We start from the raw sequence: 24246 nt of genomic DNA on the forward strand, positions 1-24246 counted from the left end.
ACAGATGGCTTTCGATACCTCGGTATCTTCATTACATTAAACGCTATGCTACGGTTTACCCGTAATCTCCTACCACTCATTCAGAGATTATCTCCTACCACGTATATGTATTAAGAGGGTAACTGTTCCTAAAGACACGACTAAGGAGATTGTGTGTGCTCTCAAGATGTAGACAGGTCGGGTAGAGTGTGGGGAATTTCTCCTTTTGAATATAGTGCCCTCACACACCCTTTCGAGTGTCCTGCTTCATCATAGGGCGTTGCTCCTCGTGGGGGTGGCGCTGCAGTCCCCCACGGGCCCCGCAAGAGGGCTCTTTGTCAGAGATCTTTTGTTTGGAGACGCCGCAGTTGTGCATGGGGGTGTGTGGGCCTATCTAAAGGGAGGTGGGTGGTGCGTTAAAAATTACTGGATAGAGTACAAGACCTTTATTCACAACTCTACCTAGTAAAAATTTAAAATTAGTAATCCTGGAGCTCCTCTTGGAAAAGAAACACACCCCCATGCACAACTGCGGCGTCTCCAAACAAAAGATCTCCGACAAAGAGCCCTCTTGCGGGGCCCGTGGGGGACTGCAGCGCCACCCCCACGAGGAGCAACGCCCTATGATGAAGCAGGACACTCGAAAGGGTGTGTGAGGGCACTATATTCAAAAGGAGAAATTCCCCACACTCTACCCGACCTGTCAACATCTTGAGAGCACACACAATCTCCTTAGTCGTGTCTTTAGGAACAGTTACCCTCTTAATACATATACGTGATTCTGAGGGAGCACGGGTATTGGACCTATTTCCAATTACGCTCCCGGTCCCCCCCTCTTTTTGTAGTATGATTATCTCCTACCACCCATTCAGAGATTGAAAGGGGATATCAACCAACGGAAGTCTCTGCCGCTCTCTTTATTAGGTAAAGCCGTTCTTTTTAAAATGATGGCTCTGCCCCGCTTGCTCTACACCTTCCAGAATTCAATGGACCCAGTTCCCAAGTCATATTTTAAAGAGATAGAAACTCTGCAGAGAACCCTCCTATGGGACGGAAAACCTCGGATTGCATTCGCTAAACTCACCCTCAACTGGTACGATGGCGGCATTAGTCTCCCAGACATTAGGAAGTACTATTGGGCCACCCATCTGGCCACGATAAACCAGAGGTTGTATGGTCGTCCTGAGGACCCAGGATACGCCATGGATAGATGGCTCCTCCCAGGTAGTAGAGCACTCTATTCCAAACCCCGTAGGTACCCCCTCACAGGTCCAACCGCACACTCAGTTCATGTGTGGCATGAAGTGACCAAGTAACTGGGATGGGATCGCAGGCTTACACTGGCTACTCCCCTCTGGAACACCGAAAAGCTGGGGAGCCTCTGGAAAACTAAAGGGTTCGATAAGTGGGTCCTTATTGGTATTTCCCAGATTAAGGACCTCTGGGTCGGGGGCGCAATCCTCCCATTCGCCACTCTCCAACGGCAATATAATCTGGCTGGCACTGAGTATTATAGATATCTGCAGGTCAGACACGCACTCCAGACCCACCTCGCTAGCAGACCCTCCCCTCCCAACGCATCACCTCTAGAGGATAGGATATTAGATGGCCATCTTCCTGAGCGGTCTATCTCGCTGATTTACAAAAAATTGATAAACAATATGGATGATCCACTCCAGTCCCGTAAAGACAAATGGATTAGAGATGGACTAGAACTGGACGATGAAAACTGGCAAGCAGTGGTCTCCTCCCCAAGGGAAGTGGCTGTCCAAGCAAGGCTACGTCTGGTGCAGCTAAAGATTCTGCACAGAATTTACAACACCGGGTCAGGTTTGGTCCGGAAGGGCAGAACGGATAGTGGGGAGTGCAGGCGTGGGTGTCGGGAGTTGGGTACCTTTATCCACATAATCTGGGAATGTGTGCATATACAATCGTACTGGTGGGTTTTACATCACACGCTGCCAGATACAGATTGCCACAGATGGCTTTCGATACCTCGGTATCTTCATTACATTAAACGCTATGCTACGGTTTACCCGTAATCTCCTACCACTCATTCAGAGATTATCTCCTACCACCCATTCAGAGATTGAAAGGGGATATCAACCAATGGAAGTCTCTGCCGCTCTCTTTATTAGGTAAAGCCGTTCTTTTTTAAATGATGGCTCTGCCCCGCTTGCTCTACACCTTCCAGAATTCAATGGACCCAGTTCCCAAGTCATATTTTAAAGAGATAGAAACTCTGCAGAGAACCCTCCTATGGGACGGAAAACCTCGGATTGCATTCGCTAAACTCACCCTCAACTGGTACAATGGCGGCATTAGTCTCCCAGACATTAGGAAGTACTATTGGGCCGCCCATCTGGCCACGATAAACCAGGGGTTGTATGGTAGTCCTGAGGACCCAGGATACGCCATGGATAGATGGCTCCTCCCAGGTAGTAGAGCACTCTATTCCAAACCCCGTAGGTACCCCCTCACGGGTGCAACCGCACATTCAGTTCATGTGTGGCATGAAGTGACCAAGCAACTGGGATGGGATCGCAGGCTTACACTGACTACTCCCCTCTGGAACTCCTAAAAGCTGGGGAGCCTCTGGAAAACTAAAGGGTTGGATAAGTGGGTCCTTATTGGTATTTCCCAGATTAAGGACCTCTGGGTCGGGGGCGCAATCCTCCCATTCGCCACTCTCCAACGGCAATATAATCTGGCTGGCACTGAGTATTATAGATATCTGCAGGTCAGACATGCACTCCAGACTCACCTCGCTAGCAGACCCTCCCCTCCCGACGCATCACCTCTAGAGGATAGGATATTAGATGGCCATCTTCCCGAGCGGTCTATCTCGCGGATTTACAAAAAATTGATAAACAATATGGATGATCCACTCCAGTCCCTTAAAGACAAATGGATTAGAGATGGACTAGAACTGGACGATGAAAACTGACAGGCAGCGGTCTCCTCCACAAGGCAAGTGGCAGTCCAAGCAAGGCTACGTCTGGTGCAGCTAAAGATTCTGCACAGAATTTACATCACCGGGTCAGGTTTGGTCCGGATGGGCAGAACGGATAGTGGGAAGTGCAGGCGTGGGTGTTGGGAGTTGGGTGCCTTTATCCACATAATCTGGGAATGTGTGCATATACAATCGTACTGGTGGGTTTTACATCACACTCTCCGTGACGTACTTACAGTCAACCGGCAGCACGAAGCCCGCAGGTGCCTTCTAAACATTTGGGAGCCGACAGACCTAACCTCTTATACGAAGCAATGGGTGATCCTGGCACTCATGGTGGCTAAAAGGAACATAGCACAAAATTGGGGGCCCCCAAGTGCCAATGCTAGAAAAATGGAAGGAAGATTTGGGCTGGTGCATGTTCCGGGAAAAATCTGTATATGTGGCCAGGGGGTGTCCCGGGAAGTAGAGCAAAGTGTGGGGGCCCTGGAACTTGTATGGAGGAGATATCTGTATCCCGCCAGCTCCCCTGAACAGGGATGAGACTCTAGAAACCCCATAATTGTCATGTTTTGTATGTTGGTATTTGATTCACTGTAACCCATGTTGGAAAATTGGATGATGTATAATCTCTTGCTCATGTCACAAAATGATATGTCATGTCGATTTGTTTTATAATAAAAAGAATTATTAAAAAAAATGAAAAATCCCCATAGATTTAACATGGGAAAAACATGTTTTGGAACCCCTTTTTTTCTCAGCCCCGCTTGATGGATCACCCCAAAACTTTCAAAACAGCAGTTGAACCAAAAAGGGAAAGTTTTGTGTAAATTATTGGCAAAATAACAAATGCTTTTTCTATGGAAACTTTGGTCTTAACTATAGCTACCTACTGGCTAGACGAGAGAGAGAGAGAGAGAGAGAGAGAGAGAGAGAGAGAGAGAGAGAGAGAGAGAGAGAAAGAGAGTGAGAGACAGAGAGAGAGAGAGAGAGAGAGAATAGTACCCTGCAGCTATCCCGACAATAAATGAAAAATAAAAAATTCGAGGAACCAAATCCAGAGCTATTGACTTTAACAATACTCAGTAGTGCTATTGGTTGCAAACTTCCGCAGGACGCTAGTGCTAATTTGTGGAACAGTCTCCTTTTTAGGTCTCGCAGACCTGCGTTGCAGCGCACATGCGCTGCTAACTCTGCGAGGCTTCTTGTAATTGAGCAGATTTCAGAAGTGGAGTGTAGGCTCTGACCCTTCTTTCCTTTGGCTTGCATCATCGTGCATGCTAAACACTGGCTTTCCACTGTAAGTGATGCTTTTTAGTCACTCCTTGTTACGTCCTGTCTCCTTTTGGCCCCGCCCACCCAGACTGGATTGTTTGCTTGCCGCTTTAGACAGTCTCCTTTATTAGTCCGTAAGCACTATTTTGTTGTTTATTCGGCATTGGCAATGGTGGCAAGCAGACGTGAATCCGCATGCACAGACAGGCAGGAAACTGAGCACAAGAGCAGTAGCATCGCGTCAGTGTACAGATGTGGATACGAACCAATACTAGTTTCAGTTTATAGTGAAGTGTCATTCCCCACATAGCTGGATTGCACATCCTGACACCAGCGTGGCGCTAGATCAGCCTTTGAAATTTGCCAGAGTGAGGATGGGACTATGTGAGAGCTCCCCTTAAGCTAATCGGCTGCTTGAAACCAACGATCCTAAACTCAAACCAGCACACCCACTTCCACCACGGCCTTTCGTGTGCATTGTGCGCCACAGAACGAGGCAGGCTTTCATCGCCTGGCTTTGCTTGTTTATTTTTAGTATTCACTGAAAGACTGCATACCACTGCAGTGCCTCATCATATCTCCCCCCCCCCTCTCCTTTGGACCAACGCCCTCGCGCTCTCTGTCAGTGACTTGGTATATAGATACCACAACGGAAAGATAAGAAGCATAAACGCCATCCACCTAAACTACACTGCCCCGTCTTATCCCGTATCAGATTCAGATCAACATCCTGTGATTATGGGCAAATCACTTGCGGTAGAAAGAAAAAAAATGAATTACGTGACTGGTGTCCATGTTAAGCGCTCCGAACACCTTCGGGTCGATTTCGCGCTATATACAACTGCAAAAAAATAAATAGTGGATATCTTTAAATTATGTAATCAGCTTCTTCACAAAAACTCCAGTTTAAGGTAGTAGACCGCCTATCTAATTTTTTGACATTTTTTAGAGACATTGCACGCAAAGAAATCATTAGCCTCGAACCTAAATGCATCACATGGCAGAGTACCTTTATATTTTCAAAAAAATGTTTTATGTCTGTGCAGCAGGAGCAAGGATGGGCTTCTGCAGTAACTATCAGGATGTGATCTATATGAACTCTAGTGGCGGGAAGTCGTTTCAACAAATAAATGCTCTCCCTGCTCTGCACAGATTACCTGCTTTCATCTCCGGGGATTACAACAGAAAAATACCGTCTGCGCTGAGGGGCGGGTCTTCGCCATTGCCTCCCAAGTAACCGGTATTCCCGACTGCATGAAAGCTGCCTTTAATACCTCACAGAAGTCCCGTCTTTCCGAGGTCTCACACTTCTTAACCACCAGAGTCAGGCAAACGTTGTACCTCAGTTTGGCCCCCTGGGCTCACCTTTCCCTCCTCCACACTTTCAGAGGACACATGTGTTTCTTAGAAAGGCACATTTAATCTGAAGGGGTCTACGTGTCCCCTCTTTATCATCCAGCATACCCAATGTCAGAAAACTACCTACCCCAGAAAAAATGACAGCTAAAATATTCATTTGGGGCAGGACACACTCTCGCCTATCGCTTTTTTAAAAACAATTTATAGGACGGGCATTGAGCGCATTTGCAAGAGTTTAAGATATTGGCATTGTAAATGACAGTGCCTTTATTTATCTGTTTTAAAACAACGCATAAATAAAAGGCATTGTCATTTACAATGCCAATAACTTAAACTCTCAGAAATGCGAGACCTATTGCTTTGCAAATGCTTGTTGTTGATCTGAGGAAGATTCATGGCATTGCCCAGTTTAAGAAAACTCTAAAAACTTTCCTTTTCTAAATATGTTTCTACCTTGTAGTTAACTGTGATGGCTCTTCTATAGCCAAGGGTTTTTGGTGCCTTACTAAAGCTCTTGACTTGACTTACCCTGGTAGAACATGTTCAAGTTCAAGTGATACTTTATTTCGGCCTAATAAGGCCATAAAAGCACAAATAAGACATTTAAAAAAATACAGTGCAATCAATGCAGCATTTCCAACATGTTAAAATATTTGATCAATATTTTTTTTTTAAATGTATAGATATCCTAAAGGGTACAAGTCTCTCAATCGTAATATACAAAGTCATATGTTAAAAAGGCGGAGCCTCAGGCCATATTAAGGAAGTAAGATGAGTTGGTTGGACTTGCTCTTTCTTTAAAATTGCTCAACGTACACTCCACATTGAAAACAGATAGCGGGACACTGAATATTCAATTGGCATACTGCTATCAAATTTTAGAATCCTAAAAGCCTGTGAACAGTGGGATGTTCCAAGATTCCTACATAGCTGTTGTAGCCAGCGATATCTATCTTCCTTGAATGCTGGACAAAAAAACAGTACATGTGGGTCAGTCTCTGTACAGTTATTACTAACCCTAGGCGTAGTTTGCAAAGTAGCGCTACGAGTAGCTACGCGAAGTGCACTTCATACTACGCACGCTACGCGTAGCTACGCGAACTGCGTAGTGCGGTAGGGAAATGCTGTTAGCACTGATTGCACAGTGCCGGATGCTTGTCCGCACTGTGCAATCATTGCAAACGGCATCTTGCACAGTGCAAGCGGTCGTTTTCTGTCGCTCGAGTAGATTTGTACTCGTGCGGCAGTTTCTCAACGCGTACTGGTAGTTTCTCATCGCGAGCGGTTGTGAGCATACGTGACCACTCGCAATGAGAAACCTGACCTCCCCGCGTTGAGAATCTCGCCGGGAGGTATATTTTCCACGCTCGGGATCGGCAACTTGAGGTTACTGATCGCGAACGAGGAAAAAGTCTCGCCCGGATGTTGATTTTGCTCGCTTACGGTCGCCAACTTGCCGTTGAGGACCGCGAGCAAGCAAAAAATGCCCACTACACTACGCTACGCGTTTTTGCACTGTGCTACATGCAACTTGCATAGTGCGTAGTAGCACAAACTACGCACGCTCTGTGAGCATAACGTAGTACTACGCCCAGGGTTAGTTATTACAGGTCAGACAATCTTTTATCGAACTGCCCCCCCCACTGATGAGCAATGGCACGTAAGGGAAGTGTACCATGTCTAAACTGCAAATATAGTTTTTAGCTAGAGATGGCTGTATATCGTCTATAATAAGTTCTAGATTGTATTGCAATTTAACTTCTAGGAAAGATGTTGTGAGTGTGCCTGTCCTGGGGCCCCTCAGTAGTCAGATGAGATTATGATCCTTGAAATTTCTTATGAAAACCTTCCTAGGAGTTAGCGGACATCTGGCTTCAGCGCTAACCCATAAATCTCCCATTCCAATGGATATCAGGGAACTCTTAATATAAGCCAGCCAACGTACTTTGCTTGCTCCACTCAGAGTTGCCACTTCCCTCAGTTCCTCTCTGTACATAGATAACTCTGGGGTACTCCATAGACAGTGCCAGTATAGCAAGGGTTTGAGGGCTACCTCCAGTGCAATTGGGCTAACTCCAAGGTCCATTCGGAAGTCCCAAAAGTTGTCTAAGAAACAAGTTCTCGATCCTGGCAAGTTGTACAGAGGGCCGATGACCCCATATTTCCGCACATATAAGGCAGCTCCTCTGGCGTTTGCCTTATATATTTCCAGAACCGGCCCCATCATCTTGTGCAGACACGTCCTTTGCTGTTTCGCTAACCCCCCTGATGTTTGGGCCAGTTTAAAGCAAACCATCTTAATTTGAGCATCCCACTCCATTTTATAATTTAGTGACAGACCCAAGTATTCGCATACAGGGACTTTCTCTAAAAGTTCCCCATCTAACTGGGTATTAGGTCGTTTAGAATGTCTTGCATTGAAAACAGTATATTTGTTTTTTTGGGTATTGATTTCCAAGCCCCTGTTCTTGCAAAATCGGTGGAATATATCCAAAGAGCTTTGAATGCCCATCGGTGACCTTGACAGCAGGAGGGTATCATCTGCGAACATCAAGGCAGGTACCTTGCGGCCCGATAACTTGGGACCATCTATGTCCCCTCCCGCTGTCAGGGCCCCAACAAGGCCATTGATAAAAATACAAAAGAGGGTCAGGCCAAAACACACCCTTGCCGTACACCTCTCTCTATGGGTATGCGATCGGTGAGCTCTCCAGTCTTCCCGTATCTGATTTGGGCAAATTTGTGTTCATGTAACCTTTTTAGAATGTGGCATAGGTACGGGGCGCTCCCAGGTCTAATAGATTAACCCAAAGTTTCTCCCTGGGAACTAAATTGAAAGCCGATTTTAAGTCCACAAAGATCATATAGAGGCTGCCACCCTCCAAGATCACTGTTTTCCAGTGCAATATTTGCAAACTGAAAACTTGGTCGATTGTGGACATTTTTGCTCTAAAACCGGCCTGATAGGGACTGAGAATGGAAAATTCCGTTATCCAGTTTTGTAATCGGTCCAAGAGCACTCGATCAAATATTTTCTGTGCAACATCAATGAGGCTAATGGGCCAATAATTCGCGGGATGGAGGGGTGATCCCTTTTTAAAAATCGGGATAATTTCCGCCCCTAACCATGTTGTGCGGATCTCCATTCCCTGTAGGAAAGCATTGAATACGGTCCATAGTACTGAGCCCAAATACTAGGTTCAGTACGATAGAGATCTTATCTAAGCCCGGAGCCTCTGCGGGAATTATTCGGTCTATTGCGCACGTTATCACTTTAAGGGAAATTTCGAGGGTGTCCAGGCGAGCCAGCTGTAGCTGGGGACAATAAATTGCTGCTTGCCCTGGGTCGCACTCCACCCTGGAATAGAGGGACTGAAAGTGGGCCTTCCATCTCTCAGCCCCTGGATTTGGTTTGAGTGCCGGTTTATCCTCTTTGGAGTCTGTGTTTATTAATTTCCAGAAGATCCTCATGTTCCTGCAGTTTAGAGCAAGTTTCAAACTTTCCAATTTTTCTACTTTCCAATTTTGTTTGGCTATCTTAATTGTATTTTTATGGGATAACCTTTTGGCCTTTATTGCCAATTTATAATTTGATTTAATGGCTGAGACAAGGGTTTTCTTGGCCTTGCGGCAGTTGCCATCATACCAGGGGTGCCTAGGTGCACTGCTTTCCTTTGGTCTTGATACATAAAAACTATCAGCCAAGGCCGCCACTAAGCCTTGGTGGTTTTCTACATTTTCACAAAATGAACAAGCGAGATCTATACGCTCGCTCAGTTGATTTGCAACCTCCAGATATGGCATGATGGTTCGATAGAGTGAAGATAGTCTATCTTGAGATTGGCATAGAGCTCCCATCTTACTCTCCTCCTGCAGTTAGTGAGGATGGGCCCTGGGGTATTCGAAGATTGGCCATTTGGGGCATCCCCGGTATATGGCGAGGCAAGTTCTAAGATCAGAGCGTTATGGTTGCTGTCATGTCTGGGCACAATCTTAAAGTCAATGATCCTGTGCCATTATTTAGTGTTCACCAGAATATAGTCTATTATGGAAGAACAGCCCGGTCTAGTGACGGTAGAGTTAGCTGGAAAATCAGATTTAAAGCACCTGTTACATGCCCTAAGCGACTGATTCAAAGCAAGGGTGTCCATCTGTATAACCAGTGGTGTCCAAGCCCGAGTAGGCGGGGCATTGGAATAGCCCAGTACAGGTCATCTTCATTAGGGTCACCTGCATCCAGGTTCTTCAGTGGTTCATAGTGGCAATTCGTTATCGATGATAGTAAGCAGAAATGACGATAATAAATCAAGGGTGGCAGACTCTTGGCCATACCCTACTGGCCTTGAATAAACATTGATATGTGTGATCCTAGTCCTAGCCGAAAAACTAGCGCAAAGGATATCGCTAGAGGATGTCTCTACCAGTTTCATTGTACAACCTAAGTGTGTAGAAATCCAGATGCTAAGAACCCGGATGGTCTACCCTTTCCTCCAGATGTGACTGGTATATTAAACGTTGCATAGCCAAGTCTATGTATGTCCTCCCTGGACCAAGTTTCCTGGAACATACAAATGTCATAATCTTGAATAAAGGTCCCCTACTTCGGGTTATCTACTTTGGAGCGGAGGCTTGCTACGTTCCAGGATAATATTTGGAGCATTGGTGGATCATTTAACGGCTTGGTAAGGCTTCCAGTCTCCTTAATTATGGGCCTTGTGCCATTGTTGGCTAGGGGCTGGTTAACTTCTAGTGATGACAATAAGGGGTTTGCTAACTGTTGATCTTTATATGTCTGCGGCAATCACCCTAAGTGGTTAGAGAAAAAAGAAGCTCCCTGGAGATCCTCCCTTTCACCACTTTCTACTCCCCCAGCCTCTGATAATCCTTGGTCTTGGGGCGTATGGTTGCCATCAGGAGGAAATACCTCTGCCATAATCGACGAGTTAATTAAGCCTCGTCAGTTAGCCGAGAGGCTATTCTCAACATGACTCTCAAGGGATACCCTCAAATTTGACAAGTGCGGAGACTTTAAGGCTCCAGACTCTTGTTTTGCCAATCGAATGCTAGTTAGTACAGGATCCCGAATGCCCCTTGTGACAGCCCTTCTATCTATTAGATCAACAATCGATGGCTCTAGTCAGTCATTGTCCTCCAGGGAACTGAGAACAGCATAGTGGTTATTCACTGGTATATTATATCTGGGTTGATTCCACCCCCCTCCTCTGTCCATCCCTTGTGAAGGCTTCAGGGGACCAGGTGGCTTATAAAAGCACCCAAGTGGCAGAATATGTATCCCTGTTTGCTCTATTGTCCAGTTTCCCGCCCTATCAAGTATTGTTTGTACAAGATCAGGTGACCAAAAAGATAGCACCACGCAGTGACCCCCTAGCGACTTTTTAGATCTAGCCATTTTAAATTCTGCAAAGAGCGGGGTGGATAATCTCGACCTTGCACTTAACAAAAATCGTGATTTGTTCTTAAGGGATGTCCAGTGTTCGTTAGCTCCATGAGGCAAGATTGGAATGTTGTCCAACACAATTGTGTAGGGGGTTGCTTCTGGTGGAAGGTTCACAGTGTTTGTATCAAATGAACCTCTCAATGGCTGATGTTCATGACGTTGAGCAATTTTCAATGGGGCTTCCCTTCTACTTTCGTGCCTTGGTCTGCTAGAAGGGAGATCTTTTTGGATATTCATAAGTCGTTCTAGGATGGTACTTGGGGCCTGTAACTTATGGTGGCTGTTGGATGTACCTGCCGTGCCCTGGCGCATAGACAGAGGATCCAAGGGGGGAAATTGAGGTGCTATCGCAGGGCCAGGGCCTGGGGTTCCAAGTTGCTCAGCCTTAGGACCGTCGCCCCTCTTTGTTTGGGCGATCTTAGTTTTGCAGTGAGATGGGTTGGTCATGTGAGGCTGGATGACCTGGAGACCTAACAGGCTCGACTGGGGCTGCTGGATTGTGTAAGCATTACCTGCCATCGTTTCGAGTTTATCAATGCTAGTTTCAATACGGGTTAGCTTTTGCAGGTGGTTTTAATATAGCTGAAACCACCTCACCCATTTTAGCCCAGAACTCCCCGGTTTCAATGCCCTGAATGGGAGTTGGAGGACTTATAAAAGGCACTTTGTTAACAGGACTGGTTACAGGCGAGTGCACTTCTACCTCCTCCTCCTCCTCCTCCTCCTCCACCGTATTTTTGCTAGTACGTCCTATTTTTTATGCAGGGTGTGTTAATTTATTGGGGCCCTGTCCCTTCCTTTTTCTGGACTGGATTGAAGGACTACTCCCCAGATTGATCTTACCTTTCTGACCCCTGGTGTTTACTTTGGGTCTAGTGATTGTGGCCCTTGACTTGGTAATATCATTTGCTTCAGGAGTATTGCTGATTAATGTCCTATTTGGGGTGGAACTCTGATGGCATTCGGTGGAATTTGGGGGGTCTGACACCTCAATCTGCCCTTGGGGAATTTTTGGTTCTAGGGACAATCTTCGCTCTGTTAAAGCAATTTCATGGATGAGGGCTGACTCAGTGCATAGCAAAAAGGCATCCAATGTCCCCACCACTCCCTGTCCTGTCAGTGATTTTCTTTTGTTCATTTTATCTATGGTGTTAGAGACTACTATCTATAACAGTGGTCACCAGTAATTGTCAACTAAGATCGACATGGTCCCTTAAGCCCTCATACGGTAACCCCACTATCTGAGACAATAGACTAATAAGTATAAGGCACAAAATATTAGTAGAGTGGCCCTGCCTGGCCTCTTACGGTCTCTGACGGGCACGGACGGGACCGCCCGTGCGCGTCCCACGCAGCGGGAGCACTGGCATGAGTTTATGTGCCTCCTGGCGTGTCCAGCAGCTTTGTCCAGTGCGCATGCCCCAAAGGATGCTGGGGAGTGTAGTCCGCGCTACACCCGACCCCCTTCCAGAATGGAAGTCGTATCCTCACGGCAATGGCGGCAGTGGCGGTGAAGGCAGCCCAGCTCCGGTAAGTGTGGCCCAAACGAGAAGAGACATGTCCAAATGCCTTGGAAATTATGTTCTATAAAGGAGTCTGAAACAACCTGTTTTTCAGTGCCTGAGTGTGAAAGACCTTAAGGCCACATGATCTCGGACAATATGATGATGAATGATTTCAAAGATAGACAGATAGATAGATAGAGGGATGGACAGGTCACCCATATGAGTGGCTGACTGTTGAGGTCATGCTGGAAGTTAATGGAGTTGAGCGTCCATGGTATGAATGAATGAATGGAAAGGATTTATCAAGCACATGCTCCTGCCCGAGGGTGTCTTGGTATTGCAAAAGACAGGAAGAAGGGAGTTTTGGTCTCCTCTTAATGGGCAGTAAACTCCATTTGAACAGCAGATCTCCTATTGCTGGACAGAAAGCCATGTTTTCAGAGACTTTCTGACAACTGATAGAGAGGGAGGTGTTTCGAGTTCCAAACGTAAGCTATTCCATGGTAGAGCGGTGGACCTTAAAAAAATAATTCCCACCCCAGGTGGTCCTTCTAAAGGGGGGAACTGCTAGGTTCTTAGTTGAGCCTAAGCAAAGGGTCCTACTGACACCTCAGCTTATCCTTAAAAAGTGATGGGCCTTACAGTGAATTATAGGCCACACAGAGGGCTTTGAACCTAATATACTGCTTGACCAGCAGCCAGTGAAGTTTCATAATAGCTCCCTTGCTGATTCAAATTTAGGGATTTTAAGTGGGAAACATGCTGCAGAGTTCTGCATGGTCTGAAGCTTCTTCAGAAAGCCTTCTGATAGATTGAGATAGAGACTGTTGCAGCAGTCGAGTCTTGCATGTTCAAGAGAAATAACTACTGTCTTCAGGAGCTCAAACAGCAGATATTTCTCTATTTTTTTAAACTAATCTCAGTGAGCAAAAGAAAGCGGGTGTAACCTCGTTAACTTGTTCTTTGAGCTTTAGTTTCTTATCTAGCAGGATTCTTACGTTGTGTACTTTAGCCTCTGGTGTAGGGATGCAACCTGGTTTGGGTCCAAAGGGATGGATTATTGCCAAAAAGAATGATCTCTGTTTTTGCTGAATTTAATTTCAGGCAATTACCATCCATCCAGTTGCTTACCTCACTCATGCATGTCCTAAAGGTGTCACCCTAAGTTGGTCTCATCCTTTGACAATGACACAACATTTTGTGTGTCATGTGCGTAGGATGCTAGCGAGAGGTCAAGTGATTTTATAAGCTTAGCTAATGGCGTAACATATAAGTAAACATCTTTGAGCTCAGTGATGATCCCTGTGGCACTCCTCAGGGCAAGGGATAAGATTTAGAAGTGAACTTATCGAGAGTCACCCTCTTCTGCCTGTTCTTAAGGAAGGACTGTAAGAGATCAAGTGCAGTGTCCTCTGTTCCCAACCTCCGCATACGGTCAACCAGGATAACATGGTTGATCATATCAAAAGTAGCTGAGAGGTCTAAAAGGACCAATGCCACATTCCCTCCTCTGTCCAAAGTTTCTCGAATTTCCTCTGTAGCTACCACCAGTGCAGATTCAGTGCTATGATTTTTTCTGAAGCCGAACTGGGTATTGTCCAACAGGTGGTTGATGTCAATAAAGGAGGCTAGCTGTTCATTCATCGCTTTGTCCACCAGCTTGGCAGAGAAAGGAAGCCTAGAGATGGGGCATTAGTTGTTCAAATCTGAGGCACTGAGGATAGCTTTTTTTAGAAGGGGCAGAACTGAGGCAGATTTTCAGTGCGAAGGGAACACTCCTTCTTTAAACATCATAGCAAAGATCTCCACCTGCGCTGGAGCCGTATGCATTATTTTAGGTGGAAACAGGTCTTAAGGGGCACCGGATTTCACCAGGGGACACACTTCCTCAGTTGCTCTTCAGTGGAGGCCATAAAAAACGTGAGCCTGATGTGACCTGAGTCTGACTGGTTTGGATCTCTGATTGTGCAATCGCCTTGCTAGTAGTGAATTTGTTAAAGATTTTTTCGACCTTCTCCTGAAAAAAGCAGGCTAGGGAGTCACAGAAATCCTGACTGTTGGCTGCAGAATTATGGTTTGCGGGCACTATAGATTTTTTTATAACTCGGAATAGGGTTTTGTTAGTGTTGCAAGCTGATTCAATCTGCTTTGAATAGTACGTAAGTTGTTTATCCAGCTATAATGCGTTTTTTGTGTTCGGCGAATTTAAGTTTGTAGTTCGCCTCCTCCTCAGGCTTGTAGCTTTTTCTCCACTTCTGTTCTTGCCTGCAGCATTCTTGTCAACAGGCTTTAAGAGTCTCATCGTATCATGGCAGGGATACCTTTTTAGATAAGGATTTTTGTTTAACTGGAGCCCAGATATCTATGGCCGAACGTATCCAACTAGAAAAGTTTTCCACTCTCTATTCTAAATTGCGGGCAGATTGCAGGGATGAGGACGTGATTAGAGATTCAAAGGCTGCCGGCTGAATTTTATACCAGGCTCTCCCTGGAGCCGATTGATTTGCAGATATGCATACTGCTTAGTCCTGGACTTGTAGCTTCCGATTCACTGCACGGTGATCTGACCACATTAAAGGTAGGGATGGCAGGATTCTAATATGGGGATTATTGGAGAATATCCCATCTACCACATGGCCAGCAGGGTAAGTAGGTCCCTTAGTTATTAGGGACAATCCAATGGTATGTCTGGGAGCAGACATTTTAGAAGTGTCCGAGGGGCAGAGCTCTGTGACATTGGAAAAGGATTCTGGTCAGCATTACTTGGTTGAGGTGGGAGTAACAGCAGGTGATGGTGGAGGGAATCCTGGGCAACCAGTATTAGACACAAACAGGATCCTGAACAAATAGTTGGTAATGCCAGACCGGGGTGGCACTACTTCTGCACTGATGAGAAGTACTTTGGCGAACTCGGCTCCCTAATGTCTGCCTTCTGCATGAATTTCCCTTTTGTATGCCACTTGTCTCTTTGCATCATTATATTTCCTTTGACCTCTACCTGTATACCTCTCTGCCTCTTTTACACGGTCCTTAACTGCCTCCTCACTTCCATTTTCCTTTCTACTGTCTTTCACTCCCACTTCATGCCCCCCCTCTCCGTTTCTATTTTGCCTCCCTTCATATTTCTCTTCACTAGTCTCTTCTTTTTATTGCATGTCCTTCCTTGTTTTCTCCTTCCTCCTATATTCCCCCCTCCCACGTTTGCTCTTTCCTTCTAGAGGCCCTCCCTTCTTTCCTTTCTAAACTCTAGCTCCCCAGCTCAGCCTTCCTCCTCTCTTGCTTGCCTCCCCCCTGCTCCCTCTCCCTTCCCTCCCGCTTTCCATCTCATTGCAGCCCCCTATAATTTGATGGCAGATCATGTGCATGCACGGGCTGCCGTGGGTTCGCCGCGCGCTCCGCTCTCTCCAGATGTTAATCTTCTTCCAGGTGACAGCCTGCTGCTGTTGAGTGCATAAGTGAGGTTGGCCGTGCTGTCTTGTTTGGTAATCCATCATTGTTGAAGGAAGGCTTCACCGCAGATGGAGCGCCGAGCAGTGCTTTGTGTCTGTGGTCACCTGCGCCGCCTCTAATCCGGCTTCCTGTATGGGAAGCACGCCTCCGAAACCGAGACCATCGACTCCCCTTCACATCCTGCAGCAAAGCCCGCCAGTGACTCCTCGCGAGCCGGTCAAGTGTCAGCCGCCGCTCTCTCGCGACGCCATGATGCTCTTCAGGGGCCTTCCGACGCACACTGATGAGTTAATAAAATGGTTGCCTCCCGGCTCCCGCGCGCCGTCCGTCCGCGCGCCACGAAAACTTCTAGCTGCCAGGAGCAGGGCAAAGCTGGATCTCCTGCCGTACAGCAGGACGCCCTCGTGCCCTGTGCTTCTCACTGTTTCCTGCGTGATGATGTCACATAACATCCGATATAAATAACATCGTGGGCTGTTGCGCTACTTCCGAGGACGTCCGCAGCTCTGCACTGAACTTTACCTTATCTAGGCAAAAAGGGCATTCAAGGGCACGGTCCCGCAAAGTGTTGACCAATCAGAATGCAGATTTCTGTGGACACTCTTTGCTTCCGTGTTTGTGCATTGATTTGTTTGACACCTAGTTCAGGAGATACCTCTTCTAAACGCTGTCAGTCATAGATCAGTGACTGTTTGCTCAAAGCACTGGTACTGTCTGACAAGCTCCTCAGGGAATCATGCAAACAGGATGATTCTAGAACTAATGGCCCTGCGCTTTAGTTCAGCCCTGCATACAAGTATATGATTTCAGCTCTCTCATTGGACACCACAGCCGCAACTCCAACGTTACAGACAGAGGTCGAGTGATGATGGAGTGTGTGCAACCAAGACACTGGATTTGATTTGCTAAAAAGGATTAATCAGTCTACTCTGTAAAGATAGAAGGATGCATTCTGGTGAGATTTTAATCTACAGATGTATGCACTCAATCAATCATGGCATTTGTAAAGCGCACTACATACCCGCAAGGGTCTCAAGGCGCTGGGGGGGGGGTGAGGGGGGGGGAAGCTGCTACTGTTCGAAGAGCCAGGTCTTGAGAAGTCTTCTGAAGGTCAGAAGGTCTTCAGTCTGCCGCAGGTGGATGGGGAGGGTGTTCCATGTCTTGGCGGCGAGGTGGGAGAATGATCTGCCGCCGGCGGTCACTCTTCGGATGCGGGGAACGGTGGCGAGGGCGCGGTCTGCGGAGTGGAGCTGGCGGGTGGGGGTATAGAGGCTGAGTCAGCTGTTGAGGTACGTTGGTCCGGTGTTGTGGAGTGCCTTGTGTGCGTGGATGAGGAGTTTGAAGGTTATCCTCTTGTTGACAGGGAGCCAGTGTAGGTCTCTCAGGTGGGGTGTGATGTGGCTGCGGCGAGGGATATCGAGGATCAGGCGTGTGAAGGCGTTCTGGATGCGTTGAAACCGTTTCAGGAGTTTGGCTGGGGCTCCTGCGTAGAGTCCAGTCTACTGCTGATGAGGGCCTGGGTGACCGTCCTTCTTGTTTCGGTGGGGATCCATTTGAAGATCCTGAGAAGCATGCAGAGGGTGTTGAAGCAGGAGGAGGAGATGGCGTTGACCTGCTACGTCATGGAGAGGGTAGTGTCGAGGATGACCCCTAGGTTGCGTGCGTGGTCGGTGGGTGTTGGGGGTGTTCCTAGTGCAGTCGGCCACCAGGAGTCGTCCCAGGCCGAGGGCGTGGATCCGAGGATGAGGACCTCCGTCTTGTCCGAGTCCAGCTTTAGTCGGCTGTTCCTCATCCAGTTGGCGACAGCCTTCATTCCTTTGTGGAGGTTGGTTTTGGTGGTGTGGGAGTCCTTTGTGAGGGAGAGGATCAGCTGGGTGTCGTCGACATAGGAGATGATGTTGAGGTCGTGCCGTCATGCGATGTGGGCGAGTGGTGCCATGTAGACGTTGAACAACGTTGGGCTGAGGGATGAGCCTTGGGGTACGCCACAGATGATCTCGGTGGCTTCGGAGCAGAAGGGGGGAGGCGGACGCTCTGTGTTCTGCCGGAGAGGAAGGAGGTGGTCCAGTCCAGGGCTTTCTCTTGGATTCTGGCGTCGTAGAGGCGTGTTCGTAGTGTGCGGTGGCAAACCGTGTCGAAGGCGGCTGACTGGTCCAGGAGGATGAGGGCTGCAGTTTCTCCGTTGTCTAGCAGGGTCCTGATGTCATCGGTGGCGGCGATGAGGGCAGTTTTGGTGCTCTGGTTGCTGCGGAACCCGGACTGGGTCGGGTCCAGGATGCTGTTCTCCTCGAAGAAGCTTGTCAGTTGTTTGTTGACGGCCTTTTCGATGATCTTCGCCGGGAACGGGAGCAGGAAGATGGGTCGGAAGTTCTTGAGGTCCTTGGGGTCCGCCTTGGGTTTCTTGAGTAAGGCGTTGATCTCTGCGTGCTTCCAGCTCTCCAGGAAGGTCGCTGTCTCGAAGGAGATGTTGATGGTTTTCCGGAGAAGGGGTGCGATGATGCTGCTGGCTTTGTTGAAGATGTGGTGTGGGCAGGGGTCTTCCAGGGATCCGGAGTGGACAGTGTTCATGATCTTGATGGTGTCGTCGTAGTTGATGTTGGTCCAGGAGATCAGGCAGTTGGTGCGGGTGGTGGTTGTGGGAGCGGGGGTCTCAGTGGTTGCCGGGGTGTTGACGGTGTTGAAGCTGTCGTGGATGTCTGCGATCTTGCGATGGAAGCAGGTGGCCAGCGAGTCGCACAGGTCTTGTGAAGGTGGGATATCGTTGGTGTTGGAGCTGGGGTTGGAGAGTTCCTTCACGATGTTGAAGAGCTCTTTGCTGTTGTGTGTGTTGTTGTCTATGCGGTCTTTGAAGGAGGTTCTTTTTGGCGGATCTGATGAGGTGGGGGTGTCTGCGGGTGGCGTTCTTGTGGGCGGTGTAGCATTCCGGTGTTCGTTCACGGATCCAGGTTTTTTCGAGTTTTCGGCAGGTTCGCTTGTAGTAATAGACAACTTCATTAAAATAGGGCAAGGGGTATGGGAGGTCTTAATACAGTGGTCGAAAAATCGAGTCTACATAGTGTTAAGGTAAGGAGAAGTGGAGCTAAAATATTAAATCCATACATCTATATATACACATACCTTGATGATATAGTGGTAGCCTACATTGCGAACTCGATATTGTTGCAAGCCCATAGTGTTGCAGTTTATAATATGACATAGAACCCCGAGTTTACAGCGGGGAGTACGACCCCCTTTAGTGCTTATTTGGTAAAATAAAATAAAAAAAAGTGCCAGGGCCCTTGTCAGGGAATCACTGCTGCCTGAACCACTGATTGCCCCTGCCAGTGGTTCCATGACAGCACCAACACAACTACTAACCCTCACACTCCTAGAAGTGTGACATTTCAAACTATTCCACATCCCCAGAGCTGTAAGAATGGCTTGGGTGGCAGGCATTAGTTATTTTTAATGTATATTGAATTAAGAAACAACAGTTGTGGTGCTTTACTCTAAATCTGGCAAACATCGCCACCATGTGTCAGATTGTCATATTGCAGGTGTATGCAATTAAGTGCTGGTGCCAGGCCCCGGAAATCACCAGCTCAAACTAAGCACATGTCTTAATTGTTCAGACTCACAGACAATACTCTTGATTAACTCAATTGCCTAATTTCTCTTGATAGGCTTGAGATTCTAGTGCTGTGTACACCTCTTTGGTCCTCTAATTGAGCGGGTGCATTCCCAGGGACAAAAGTGAAACACATTCTCCTTGATTGGTAAGCAGCCTAGCCTATCAGGTGCCATTCCCTCTTAGAGAGAAGCAAAGGTTTCAGTGAGTTTTTAAGCTGAGAAGATGGATGAAAATGAGTGTTCCTGTCTACTCTTTCCCCACTGTTAGTCTTGAGAACACTTGGAAGTAGCTCAATCGTTAAACATTAGGAGACAGCCTGTGGATGTTGGTGATTACTTCAAAGATTCTCCATCTTGTGGTCAACTTTTGCTTCATACTGACCACTGATGCCCCAGGCACACAAGATGGAAAAGTGGACAGTAGGGATACATGGCACAGTAAGAAAGTGCCTATGGCATCAGAGAGGTGGCTGCCTTGGTAGAAAAAGACAGATGTAATTGCAGCCAAGGTGGGTGAGTGCCAGCATCCCTAAGCACAAAAAATACATGAATGCATTGTTATCTCAGCATTACCTGGAAAGACCTTAGCAACCCCCCCTCACAATATTCCTCCCATCCTGTCCATACTCAACTGGGCTGTTAGGTATGCATTTTATAGTCCTCGGTTCACGTACCTCCATGTTGCTTACACTCAACACAATCTGCGTTAGGGCACCACTTTATAAATATTCCTAATAAAATAAAGAACAAATAAACCTAAAAGAGCAGAGTCTCTTCCGAGATGCCAGTGTGGATAAGCTGACCGCAATCATTTAGGAAATCCACCATGGCAAGAGCTTCTAGCATACATATATGCCATTACATTCCTTGCTGCAGAGGTAAAGCTGGGATTACTCACACACAATCACTTAATAGGGTAAGAGACCAGGAAGAATTAGAGAATGGTAAACAGTGCCTGCCTCACTGTGGGTCTAAAATATTGAGTTGAGAATATTGTTACACCGTAATATTATAGCCAGACTACCAATGACAAAAGTATTGACAGATAAGGATGTATAGATTTTCTATACCTATATTCATATTTATGTACCTTGACAAAATATATACATATCTATTCAAAGTAAATAGATGTGGAGTTAAGAATAGTAAATCTATACTTCCCTATGTTCTTTTACCTTTTGATATGTTGGTCCTCAACAGCTTTGCTATGATATTGAGTTATCACGATATTCATGTACTTGTTAGTCCAGGCTACAACTTCTGCATCTGAGCTCTTGGGGACCCTAACACCTACTCTCGACACAACAGAATGAAAGGGACTGCATATTAGGTCTCTTAACACACGTTTCAAAGTAGCATATTCCAGTCTGTAACACTCTCCTGGTAATTAAAGCTGCTCTCTAATCTGGAGCAAGTCTTTGTTCATAGCATGAGCGGCTTTGAAGCATGACACTATTATTAATAACATGTAATTTTTCTGTATTATTTCTTTCATCCTATTAAGAACCTGTAATTTTTCTGTATCAATTATCTGATCTCTCATGTTGCTGGTTCAGTGGCACCTTTCGTTCACTGTAACATGTCCTAGAACAACAGACAATATATATTCCCTCGACAAAATATAAGGTCTGGTGTGCATTGCCTTGGCAACAGCTGGCCAGCAGCGAACTGGCTGTGGTGCAGCAGCGCACTTGCTAAGGGGTCACATCCCCTGCCTTTTTCCAGGCAATAACAGTGTCTGTCAGGCTGAACGTAGGTCAGCCTGACAGACACTTTTCTTGCTCAGGTTATGCAGCCAGGAGCCAGACATACGTTAAATGCGCAGGCTCCTTCCTGCCTGAGCTGAACTTTTCCAGGCTGAGGATTTCACAGACCTGTGGGTGAGACCTCCACAGCCTGCTAATAGTGCCTCAAGGCCCCCCCTCGTGACGAGGTGCATCGTCAAGAAGATGAGGTATGTGGTAGATGCACACCTTGTTGTAGAACATATAGTTTGTGACCCAACTAGTAACAAAATTCTGCGTGCAGCCAGGGTATCGTTGGCTGATTCCCGACTTGGGATGAAGACGCATAAGAAGGCGTTATCCAGACAGGTAACGCCCCCCAGTTGCACAGCACGCCTCAAGTGAGGTAATTAATTCCATAAACCAAAGTAAGATCACTTGGGTATAGGTAAATGTTAATTTTTAATGTGCCTTCATAGTCAAGGTTTCCGATTCATGTGAAAGGAATCGTGTACTTCACAACATAGTAGATGAGAAAATCCCATGTGTGCACATCAGTGGGAACAGACCCAATGCATTTCAGGCGAATCCCTTCATCAGGGGAATTTTGTCTAGAAAATGAAACAGGAAACAGTGAGTACCATCAGGTATAGATGAGTATGTAACACAACGTGCTCGTCGTGAAACATACTAAGTGCGCGTGTTAGAGGTAAGGACCATATTGTCAAGTGAGGCTTTGTGCAATTGTGGTGACGTTCATAGACAAGACGAAACACTGCATTTCTTGCACCTCGGATAATGTCTTTAAACCGGGGTGTTTCACCTCATTTATTAATCTATTTTCCGTATTTTTATGACAGCTCTTGAACAGTAACTCTAATGAACCACACAGCTTTTAGTCTCTTTATACATTTTGTGCACACAATTGCATGGAGCCTCACTTGACAATATGTCGATAGCACTGTTTCTTTCGACAAATTTCACGTTTTTTTTAGTTTCTAACTATATAGAGTCCACGCAACCGCATGAAATGCTATTTGACACATTGCCAAACTCCCTATTGGTTTTGAATGCTGACACTTGCAAGCATGGGCATGTTTCACTTTTTTCTGACTCGTATCCATGGGCTCGGTCGATTATAAGTCCATTCAGCGTCGCTTACATTTCCTTATTAATTTTTCTTTTCTTCATGGGTATGCTGCCCCTCTCATAACATGGTCCTTACCTCTAACACGCGCACCTAGCATGTTTCACGACGAGCACGTTGTGTTCCATACTCATCTATACCTGATGGTACTCACTGTTTCCTGTTTCATTTTTTATACAAAACTCCCCTGATGAAGGGCTTTGCCCGAAATGCATTGGGTCTGTTCCCATTGATGTGCATACATGGAATTTTCTCATCTACTATGTTGTGAATGACACGTTTCCTTTGACATGAATCAGAAACACTGACTATGAACTCACATTAAAAATTAAAATGTACCTATACCCAAGTGATCTTACTTTGGAATATTGGATTAATCACCTCACTTGGAGGCGTGCTTTACAACTGGGGGACGTTACCTGTGTGGATAACGCCTTCTTATACGAGGTGCAGCGTCACCCATTGTCTCGGACCTGGGCACTTCAGCTTTAAGCCCTGAAGTGCCCAGGGTCGAGTTTCAATAAGTGACAGTGACACCTTGTCACAGAGTGGGGTGGGGTCAGCAGTGACCCCATCCCACTCTGTGAAGAGGTTGGAACTGGAGGTTGGAAGGCAGCAGTCCCAACCCTCCTGGGACTTCCGAGATTTGGGACTGCTAGCTTCCCTAATTGACTGACTTAATGTCAACCAATGAGGAAAGACAGCAGTCCCAACCCTCCCGTGACCTCTGAGGCTTTCCTTTCGGAGAGCTGCTTGTAAGGTAAGCTTCATAGGTTTTTTTTCTTTATGTTTGGTGCATGCATGTTTGTATGTATATATGAATGTATGTGTATTTTGTTAGTGAGTGTTGTAAATGGATGTGTGCATGTGTGAATGCATGGGTGTGCGTTATGTGTATGTGTGCTTTTGTGCCACCCCTCCCCCCCCACCGTGGTAAAACTACCAGTTGCTCCTGCAGCTGACATCCTTCAATGCACTTCCTCTTCTGTCTCAATATGTCATCCAGTTTCTGGAGGTAGTGTTAGATAAAGTGGAACTTACTCCACCATTTTATCCTAATGGATAGAAAGAGGAAGACTTGCCTTTCCCACCCAGCTGTAAATGAGGACCCAGAGGCTGGAGAGGTGCTGCATGATATCTCAGAGAGAACAGCGCCCCCAACTGGAGCCAGTACAGCAGCCTGAGAGCTCCTGCAGGATCTGAAGGTGAAGGGGAGTGCTTTTCCGACCTGTTGTCACAGTGAATGAAATAATGTCCACCATCATTTCCTTCACAGGAGACTGGTTCCCCGTGGGATCTCATCCAGCCGCAGGGACATTTCCTCCCAGCTCGCATGAACACAGCATCTCTTGTATAATGTCAGTGCACCCGAGGGCAGAGTTGGACATTTCTTGCACGCAGTGAATCAGAGGTGCCACCATGACAGCTCCAGGCACCTTTGATTTGAGGTGTTAAGATTATCTCAGTCAAGTCCGCCCAGGAGCGCTCATTTATGGCGACATTTTGGGAACATTTTGCCTCTGGAGCTGTTTGACTTCTCAATTCCTTACACTGCTTCACTCCTCCCTACATTGTCGTCTTAATGAAAAGGTCAGTACATTACAGACAGGGAGACTGCAACGTGCTGTGCTGGGTCATTAATGCTCTTGACCAATGATGACTTTACAACACATTGGACGAATAAGGGCATAAGTGCACGGTGGCTGCTTTGCACCGTGCCATGGCAGCGGCCCAGCAGAAGTCCCACATGCCCCAGTGCATGCAAACAAAACGCCCCCAACCACACC

The sequence above is a fragment of the Triturus cristatus genome, chromosome 7 (assembly GCF_964204655.1).
Source record: "Triturus cristatus chromosome 7, aTriCri1.1, whole genome shotgun sequence".
Classification (NCBI taxonomy): Eukaryota; Metazoa; Chordata; class Amphibia; order Caudata; family Salamandridae; genus Triturus; species Triturus cristatus.